This window comes from Schistocerca serialis, chromosome 4 (assembly GCF_023864345.2).
Source record: "Schistocerca serialis cubense isolate TAMUIC-IGC-003099 chromosome 4, iqSchSeri2.2, whole genome shotgun sequence".
In the NCBI taxonomy this organism is placed as follows: domain Eukaryota; kingdom Metazoa; phylum Arthropoda; class Insecta; order Orthoptera; family Acrididae; genus Schistocerca; species Schistocerca serialis.
Genome location: NC_064641.1, coordinates 76,228,900 through 76,239,629, shown reverse-complemented (window position 1 = coordinate 76,239,629; position 10,730 = coordinate 76,228,900).

Sequence of the window (10,730 nt, the reverse complement as noted above, 5' to 3'; positions counted from 1 at the left end):
CCATAAATACCCTGTTCTAGAAAACCTTTACATGGAACATTTGGAGGCAAATGTGCTATAGTCTAATAAGTTTAAGCCAAGTGTGCACCAATTGGTATGTGGCCAAAACATTGTATGAAGTCTATATGAACATCAAAATCTTCACACTTTCTTGGTGTGTCTAAATGCTGCCCAGCATAGTAAACAAATTCATGTTGGAACTTGCAAAAGAAGGCCTATCATCTTCTCTTGACGTGTCAGTTAAGAGAAGAGTGGATAGATCTCTGGACCTTAGCATGTATAGAAACACAATATTCACCAACTTGTAAGTGTCATTTTGAGGACTCTGATCTATAATATTACGTGAAGTTAATAATGACATAGCTTGCTTATGCCTCTTTGAAGAACTTGGGTTTCTTATACTCACTTCCCTGTTCATTTACTGCTTCATGGTTTTTGTTGTTGATAAAAAAAGCTGATTCAGCTGAACTTTGATTTGCAGTAACACAATACAAGATAGAAAAATAATTGTCATTTGGATTATGCTCTCTTGTCTAATTTCAGAGTGGAACTATATACTCCGGTACAAAGGTATTCAGCAGGCTCCCATCTGACATAAAGCAATAAATTGGAAATCTCTACCTATTCAAATGAATTTTAATTGTTTATTACCTGAATTTTTGTACTTTGGCGTTGACAATTCTCATTTTTTTATGTCATTGTGGCAAGTCGGAAATTGCTTTAGTATAAAGACAACGTGAGAAATGTATATTTCTGGTTTTTTATTTCAATTTTTGTAATACAAAAGGGACTTCAGAATCCCATCAGGTCATAATGGTCCAGTCACCAACAAACATCACTTCATAAGAATTGATATTAAAAAAACAAATTTTTGTCTCACTGACACACAATATCACCTTACATTAAGAACACTTTGTATGAGCTTTTAATTGTAAATTTAAACAGCATAATTTTCACATTTTCCACAATTAGCAATAAAATCTGGCCTCGAGCTCCAAGCTTTTCACTTCAAATTTCATTTGAAAGTGGAAACTTCTACTTTCTTCCTTTGTCCTGAAAATAATGGGAGATATGTTGTCTCATCACTTGTCATCTTTGTATTGAATTTCTGCACCTTCTTTAGAATAAATGGAAATTTTCTCTTGAAGATGAGATATGGCTTGGTGACATTTTTTGTTTGTTTGGCCCCTTAAATTCGCAAGTTTGAATTATCTGAGGACATGTTTTGTTTCGGAATCACTACTTTCCTAAATTGGTGTATCAAAATCATATGAAGAAAACTTCTAAAGTAACTCCCTTATCCCCTTATCTTCCAATTTTCTTGCCATGTCCTGTCATGCTAAAACATGAAGCTGTAAACCTGACAGAACTTACAAGTACAAAATATTTTAAACAAAAATTTTTGACATTTTGTGCTTCTAAACATTTATTAACATAAATAGATTTGCGATGAAAGTGAGGAAAAATATGAGGACCAAATTATTACAGTAAACATTCAAAATCAAGCACAGAATGATCCACATCAAACTACAGACACCCAAATAATGTGAGCATTGTAAGTATTGAAATTCAAACTGCTCTGGAGCCACAGGTAAAACATCTGTAAAAGTTATGCGATACGTAACAATGTACCGTACTAAGAATAAATGGGATGCAAATGGTCAACAATCTCCTAACTGAAGAGAATATTTTATGACCCCCACCCTTAAAAGAAAGAGGTCCAGTCAGATCATAAAAGGTTGAAAGCATACCTCACCAACCACTCCTCTATATATTACCTCACTATCTAAACAAAAATCTGCAAACTCCTATTGCCTACATGGCAAATAGCAATTTTCATTTTACAGCTACACGACAAGTAGACGTGTACTGCAGACATGCCTCCATTGTTACAAATGCAGTTAATTATTTTCTTTGAGAAATAACAATATAATCAAGTTATATTAAGCTATCTAGAAGATAAACAACATGTGTTTAGTATAACAGGGGAAAGAGCAGCCTTTCTTTTCCAAAATTTATTAAGTTTCATTTAGCTGGTGTATATGCAGATCATATTAATCAATATAGTGATGGACTATTCTTAACGTAATTGGTTATGTATGCCAGTAGTTTTCTTTTTATTTAGTTTTATTTACTTATTCATTTGTTGTTAGGCAGCACATGTTGAAATAGACAATTTTACATTTCAAGTTTTACACACATTTAATATTTTATCATCTTATTGCTAGAAATTTGCTTAGTACTGTCAAATTGATGTGGAGTACTTGGGGCAGGTAAGACACAATACACACTCTACACTATACAATTCTGTAGTTGAAACTTCCTGGCAGATTAAAACTGTCTGCCGGACCAAGACTCGAACTCAGCCCTTTTGCAGGTAAGTGCTCTATCAGACAGACTTGCCTGCGACAGACAAAGGCCCTGAGTTCGAGTCTTGGTCCGGCACATAGTTTTAATCTACCAGGTAGAGCACTTGCCTGCGAAAGGCAAAGGTCCCGAGTTCGAGTCTTGGTCTGGCACACAGTTTTAATCTTACAGGAAGTTTCATATCAGCACACACTCCACTGCACAGTGGAAATCTCATTCTGGAATTCTGTAGTTTTTTGCATGTACTTTAACAGTTTCAGGAATACAAAATATTGAATTTTTATTTCCTTCTTAGCTTAATTATTACCATAAGAGATGGGTTTGAACAATACATGGAGATGTGGAGATTTACTGTGTACATTCAAATTCATTAACACTGTAACACTTATCTTCTGACAATTTATGGAGATGCTCCTTGAAAGTATCATTTGGTAAATCTCTTATTGATGGTGGTAGCTTGTTATATAGCTTCATTCTGATGTGTTTAAAACTGCTTCAGATCTGGCTCAGTTAGTTAGTTAGTTTTGTGAAAAGAAGACTTGTTTTAATATAAAGGCAAGGTACAGTCAAGATGCAAGATGTTGAGCTCTTTAAAATGCTTTTGACATGGTTCTCCACTTTTAATTCTTGTGATTGATGTTATAGCTTTCTTCTTCCACAGGAACACTCTTTGTGTATCAAGAGAATCGTCCCACAGTTCTATTGCAAATGAGACTGAAAGAAGGCATAACAGGAAGATAGTTGTTTACCAACTAGTGTTTTTAATTTGCTTCACAAAAAGATTACTCTATATAATTTGGTACATAATTGTTCGGTGTGGCTGTTCCAAGTCAGTTTGGGATCCAGATGGATTGCAAGAAGTCTAATGGAGTCACATTTACTTGCTTTTTCATTTAGCTTGTGCAGGAAGAATACTTTCAGTCTTGCTATTGTTTAGTATAAGGTTGTTATGTTGTGCCATATGGCATTGATTTTGTATTTTCCATCACCTCCTCCAAGTTTTTATCCACAATAATCAGGGTCATGTCATCAACATATATTATGGACTTGTGAGACATGAAAATAGGCAAGTCATTCATGTAAATCAGAAAAAGGAATGTCCAAGCACTGATCCTTGTGGTACACCTCTAACAACTGGTAGGGCATTTGATTGAGTTATTTTCTACAACCATCTGAGTTCTGTTAATCAGTAAGGTCTAATTAGTGCCAGTTTGTTATTCTGGATACCATACATACTAGTTTATTTATGAGTATTTCATGAAACACACTGTCACATGCTATGTTCAGGTCTAACAGTAAGACATGGCTGACAGACTTTTTCTCAGAGCCATAAAGAATATCAGTAACAAGAATTTCTAGTGCATTTACTGCAGACAAACCTGGTCTAAAACCAAAGAGTGACGTGGAAAGTAGATTGTGATCCACAAAATAGCTGCAAAGTTGTAATTTAGTACAACATTCTGTTACCTTGGATATTGAACAGTAACTTTCAGGTCTATTTTTGTCCTTGAGATGACAATAGTAGCCTTCAGGACTTCAGGAAATTTTCCAGTCTTAAAAGAATTATTGATCAGAAAGTTAAGAAAGACAACCTTAATGTCAGGTGTCTGTTTCAGGATGATGTTTGAGATGCCACAGCAATCCTCACTGTAAGAGATACATAGGTTTGAAGCTATTTTGTGGACAGTCTGGCAGTTAGCCTGCTTCCACTTAAAATATAAGTTATTTGAGTCAGGTATGTTATGGAAACTACTTCCAGTAGAGTCAGGTATGTTATGGAAAGTAATTCCAGAAGTTGCATCATCTGTTGTGGAGGTGACAGGAGCTTCCCACTTAGTGCTATTTACAAAGAACACATTTACTATGTGTGTCAACATTGGAATTTATTGCCTGTTTTTGTGTTTCCCTGCAATATGTTTATTACCATCAGGCAGCTTTACATTTGTTGTTAGAATTTTCTGTGAAAGCATCTTTGGCTCTCTGCTTTGCTGTCTGTATTTCTGTCCTGTATTTCTTCCTGGCTTCTTTGTACCTCTGTTTTGGTTCCAGGTTACCAATTTTAGCCATTTTGTGTGGGACAACTACAATGTTTCACTGACTGCAATTTAGGTGGAAACCAGTTGTTCCACTTTTTTGTTTGGTGCTCTATCTGTTTTCACCTTTTTGGTTATGTGTGGACAACAGCTTTGAAATAAGTTCATTAGTATGTTCTCACAATTATATAGACCTAAGTTCTGATAATTGTTGTTGTAGCTGTGTAATATTGTCTTGATATAACAGTCTGATCCTCTTAAGGTGTTTTTGCTGCTGAATAGGATAGTTTTCACAGTTGACCATCAGCCATGGTGGTTGGATAATGTTGGATCTGTCACTTCAAGCTGATAGTCATCTTTGACCAGATTGGAGGTTTTGTTATCCGAGCATGCATCTAATGGGGTTGGCTTGTCATTCACACTGTCCAAGTTGTTGGACCTTAACATGTTTTGAAAATGGGTGACAGTTGATGTTTTATGCTCCAATACTAGTATCACCAATATAACAATGAAAATAATCATTTATTGATACTACAATGTAAATGGATAGGTAAAAATATCTACTCATCCACCGCCGGCAGGGGAACATACACAGAAAAGAATGTAATGTTTACAACCTTTTGGAGCCAGTGGCTCCTTCTTCTGGTAGGAGAGTTGAGGGGGAAGGAAGATGAGTGAAGGAAATGGACTGGAGAGGTTTAGGGAAATGGATACAGTTCAGGAAAGTCACTGTGAGCTCTGGATCAGGGGAGAGTTACCGGATGGGAGAGAAGGAAAAACTGATTGTTGGGGACTGCACCAGACGAGATTTGAAAACCTGAGAGCTTAAGGGTAGAAGACAGGGTAATATGCAAGACAGAGATTACTACTAAAACAACGTGCGTAAATTAATAAGACTGAAAAGTTAAGTGCATTGTATGTAACAGTGGTGGGAGGGGGGGGGGGGGGGGGGATGGAAAGTGAGTAAATGAAAGGTGTAGAAAACTAAAATGGCATGAAGAAAGGAGTATTTACTGTGAAGAAATGCTGAGATGGAAGGAATTAATTTAAATTAAGGCCAGGTGGGTGGCAAAAACCAAGGACATGTTTTAGGGCTAGTTCCTACCTACGGAGCTCTGAGAAAGTGATGCCTGGGGGAAGAATCCAGATGGCATGTGGGGTGAAACAGCCAATGAGGTCATGATTGTCATGTTATACAGCATTCCCTGCAACAGGATATTGTGTGTTTCCTGTATACATCCTCTGCCTATGCCCATTCATCCTGACTGATAACTGGGTGATAGTCATGCCAATGTAAAAGGCTGAACAGTGTTTACATAACAGCTGGTATATGTCATGTGTCATTTTACAGGCGGCTGTCCCTTTGGTAGTATATGTTTTGCCAGTTACAGGGCTGGAATAGGTGGTGGTAGGAGGGTGCATAGGGCAAGTCTTGCAGCGGGGGTGGTCACAGGGGTAGGAGCCATAGGGTAGGGTGATGGGGTGCAGAAGGAGCATAGGGTGTGTCAGGGATACTGCAGAGATTGGGAGTTATATGAAAAGCTATTCTAAGTATTGTGGGCAAAATCTCAGACACAATGGATCTCATTTCAGAGCATGATTTTAGGAAGTCATGGCCTTGTCAAAGTAGCTGATTGATACATCCAAGACCAGGATAATAATGGGTGACAAGTGGTGTGCTCCAAAATTGTTTTTCGCAGGGATGAGCAGTACCAGAATTGTGTGTGATGACCCAGAAAATCTGCTTTAGACCTAGGCTGTTGGGATAGTTACATCCAGTGAATGCTGATGTGAGAGTGGTGGTGTATTTCTATAAAGAGTCTGCGTTCAAACAAATACATTTGCCTGAATGCCAAGGCTGTATGGGATGGAACGTTTGACGTGGAAAGGATGGCAGCTGTCAAAATGTAGGTACTGTTGTTTGTTAGTAGGTTTGAAGTGGGTAGAAGTGTGTAGCTGGCCTTCGGTGAGAATGATATCAACATGTTGACTGTACCCCTTTCCATAAACCTCTCCAGTCATTTTCTTTCGCCCCTCTTCCTTCCACTTCAATTCTTCTGCGAGAAGAAGGAGCGACCAGCTCCAAAACCTTGTAAACATTAAATCCTTTTGTGTGTGTGTTCCCCTGCTGCAGCTCGGTGAGTAGATTTTTTATCTATCCATTTACGTTAATGTCATTGTTGTATGTTATCTTGTGGTGCTTGTATTGTGCCAGCAGATATTCATTTAGAGTCTCCATTTGATCGCTAAACTGATTCATATCAGAGGTTGGGGTGTGATAAAAAGAGATAAGCAATAACTATGGTTTAGGAAATAATACTACAACAATTTCAAAAAGCTGATCAACTTTTTGTGTTATATATTCAGTATTAGAGTTTTTGTTCACAAAAATAGCAGCTCATCTATTTTTACTTTTGCTTCTATGGTATGAATTTGCTAATTCATATCCATCTGGAATATAAAGAGCAGCCTCAGCAGGTGTGAGCCATTGTTAATTTACACAAAATATGTGATATGGGTTTAAGTTCAGGAATACATATGTTTCATCTGTTTTGTTTCTGATTGACTGATCACTGAGATGCATAATTAAAATTCTGTTGTTGGTAGGGATAGGTAAAGAACTTAATGCATCTGTATTTACAATTTTGGTGGTACTGGATGTGGTATAGTAGTTCATAAAATGTCTCTGCTGCAGCTACTCACATCCCTGCTTCTGGTAGATGAATTAGTGGCTGCACTATTCTTCGTCTTGGCTGCTGATATGGCTGTATTTGCAGTTCTGGCCAGTCCACTGCTGTTGCAGTTTGTTGAAGTGGTTGGTGCTGTTGGTTCAGTAGTGGATTCTACGTATGGTTCATACCATCACAGTTCACTGACTGTCTTTTGGGAGTTACTTTTAATTGTTTCAGTAATCAACTTTCCTGACACACACTTTCCTTTACTATTCAAGTGAAGTCCATGTGTGGTGAAGTATGCTCTATCAAGTGGGTTGACATCTATTAATTTGACATTACTGAACATCTTACATGTGCTTTTAAGTTTTTCATTTATTCTATGAATTTCATTGTTTACAAGTGAGCATTCCATCAGGTCACATCTGTGGCTGAAGTTTACGAGTATGATGTTTGCATTAATTAGAAGTAATAGAAGCCTCAAGAGCTGTTTAAACATGTTCACAGCTCTATATTTGTAAATGTCATTTGCTCCACCACAAATTATTATGCTGCTCTGTGGAGTCATTTTTCACAATATTTCTGGTTACTTCTTTGAAATCAGCATCTGGCTTAATTGTACTTGTTATTGCTATTGAATTACTAATACTTCTAAGTTCTTGAGAAAGTCCTTTCACATGGTTGTCGCCATATACATTGATTCCTGTTTCTTTCTTCTTCCCAGTGCATCGTTTATTTTCATTTACACTTTTTGTATCTCTCTTTGGGTCATTTTTTGTAGAGATATTTTTATTACCAGTAATCATATTGATCATTTGTCATGTTTTCACAGTATTGTTGACTTTTCATGGAGGAAAAACACTTTTATCATTGTTCATTTCTTTTCCTTGAGCTCAAGAGCAGTGAATTTATTTGTGACTCTTTATATATTCCCACTTTTAATTTTGTTTTGCTTAACATTTGGTGAGACATTATTCATAGGTTGACACCATGTGTCACTGTTTACATCCAAATTGCTCAAATGACAATTATCTTTAAGAGGCAGTTGCTTCTTTAAATTTGCACATTCTTCACTCAGAGCACTGTAATTCTTTAAGGTGTCAACTTCATTCTGAAGTTCTTTTATTAACTCATCTTTGTCCCTCAAAACCTTTCTAATGTCTCGTCGGCATGTTTCTGTAATTCACTCTTGACATGACCAAATGAAATCATTTGTTATAAATTTTATAGACACCTTTGAGCAGTTCTCGCAGAATAAAAGTTACATATTGACACCAAATACCTTTTACAACTTTTCTTAACATACTTTACACTTATTATTAGTATTAATTATATTTTTTTCATGATTGTTCTCAGCAACAACATTAATCTGTGCTATCTCACCTGTGCCTGTATTAAGGGCATTAATATCACCCCTTGGCGCCATCTTTAAAGCACAATGCAGGTCCTGCAGATGATTGCTTGGCAAGTGCCATCATAGTTAGTAGTGTGTCAGGGAAGGCAGGAGTGGTCCATACAATGTAAGTCTTCTAATCACTGCAGGCAATGTTCCTTCAAAGTCACAGTGATTCACAGTAGCTTCGCAGTAATCAGGACCACTTCATTTATAACATGGTCTCTCCAAGTTATGTTAGGTACTTAGCTTACATTTTTGTTTAGCATACAGTGTCCAAGTCTCAGCACATAAAAGAGGATGATTTCTTGGTAGATGAGCATTTTTGTGGCTTGTGGTAATGTTTGTTGTGCCATGCTTTTATGTGGAACTTCCTGAATGTATTTGTTACTTAGCCAATTCTCTCTCTCATTTTGTCATTTAAAGGGAGACCTTCTGACATCAGTTGTCTGAGGTAGCAGAATTTATTGCATCCATTCAACAAGAAACCATCCAAACTTATGGTAGGCATATCCATGCATAGTTGTGCCATGATCACAGTCTTCCTTACATTCACAGACATTGCCAAAGTATTATATATTGGTTCCTTGAGAAAACTGATGTGCTGAAACCCCTCCTTGGTTCTAAGCATTAGACAAATGTCAACTGGCACTTGAATGCTTGCAACACTACTCACATGGATCTAAGCAAAGCAAAGGCAATATTGTAATAAGTGTTTGCCCATGTGGTGCAGGGAACCCTGAAGGAGCAGGTAGAGGAGGAGGAAATTAGTAGGTAATGTCCCATCAACACCAAGGTCATTAGAGATGGAGCACAAGCTCAGATTAGGGAAGGATGGGAAAGGGAAGCAGCCACACCTTTTGAAGGAACTATCATGCCATTTGTCTTAAGCTATTTAGGGAAATTATGGAAACATTAAATCAGGATTGCCGGATATGGGTTTGAACCATTGTCACTCCGAATGCAAGTCCAGTGGGCTACCCACAAGGCACACTGGAGAAGCTTTCTGTGCATGTGTACCCTTGAGTCTAAATGTGGGTTTTGACCTCACCTATCTACTGTTGATATTATCTTCACACTATGAAAAATTTGGAAGAGTGCCATCAGAAGACCCCATTGATACTTACTTTCATGGACCTAAACAAGGCATCTGACACAGTCAACAGAAACAGACTGTATACTTTACTAGTGAAGATAGGGTGTCTTCCAAAACTCCTTGTGATTCCCCTAAACTGCTCCAGGCAAATGCCGGGATGGTTCCTTCAAAAGGGCACGTCCAACTTCCTTCCCTAATCCGATGAGACCAATGACCTCGCTGTTTGGTCTCTTCCCCAAAACAACCCATCCCCAACCCCAAAACTCCCGAAGGAGATCAGGGCTTTCCATGACAATATAGACGATGCTGTGATATTTGTTGATAGCACAACTGATCTGTATGCCGTGCAAAGAGGAGCTCATCAAGACACGTGCTGTTCCCTACCTTGTTTGTTATATTCTTCCAGGACTTCTCAATGTTGCTTTCAGTGAACCAAACCTGGGCAATCATCTACATGCAAGGGCTGATGGGAAACTATACATCACCTCACTAGTCAGAGCCAAGTGCCATTTTGAGGACTTAGTTACAAGCAACCTTTTATTCGCTGGTGGTGCAGCATTCATAGCACACAATCATACAGTCTTTAAAGACATGGAAAAATTTGCTCCCCTGTACAAGTTCTTCTCTATGCCTGTTAATGTAAGGAAGACTGTGATTATGGCACAAGGATACGTGGGTATGCCTGCCATAAATTTGGATGGCCCTTTGTTGAATGTAGACAAATTCTGCTACCTCGGCTACCTAATTTCAGAAGATCCCTCTCTGGATGACAAAATGAACACAAAAATTGGCAAAGTGACAAATACACTCCTGGAAATGGAAAAAAGAACACATTGACACCGGTGTGTCAGACCCACCATACTTGCTCCGGACACTGCGAGAGGGCTGTACAAGCAATGATCACACGCATGGCACAGCGGACACACCAGGAACCGCGGTGTTGGCCATCGAATGGTGCTAGCTGCGCAGCATTTGTGCACCGCTGCCGTCAGTGTCAGCCAGTTTGCCGTGGCATACGGATCTCCATTGCAGTCTTTAACACTGGTAGCATGCCGCGACAGCGTGGATGTGAACCGTATGTGCAGTTGACAGACTTTGAGCGAGGGCGTATAGTGGGCATGCGGGAGGCCGGGTGGACGTACCGCCGAATTGCTCAACACGTGGGGCGT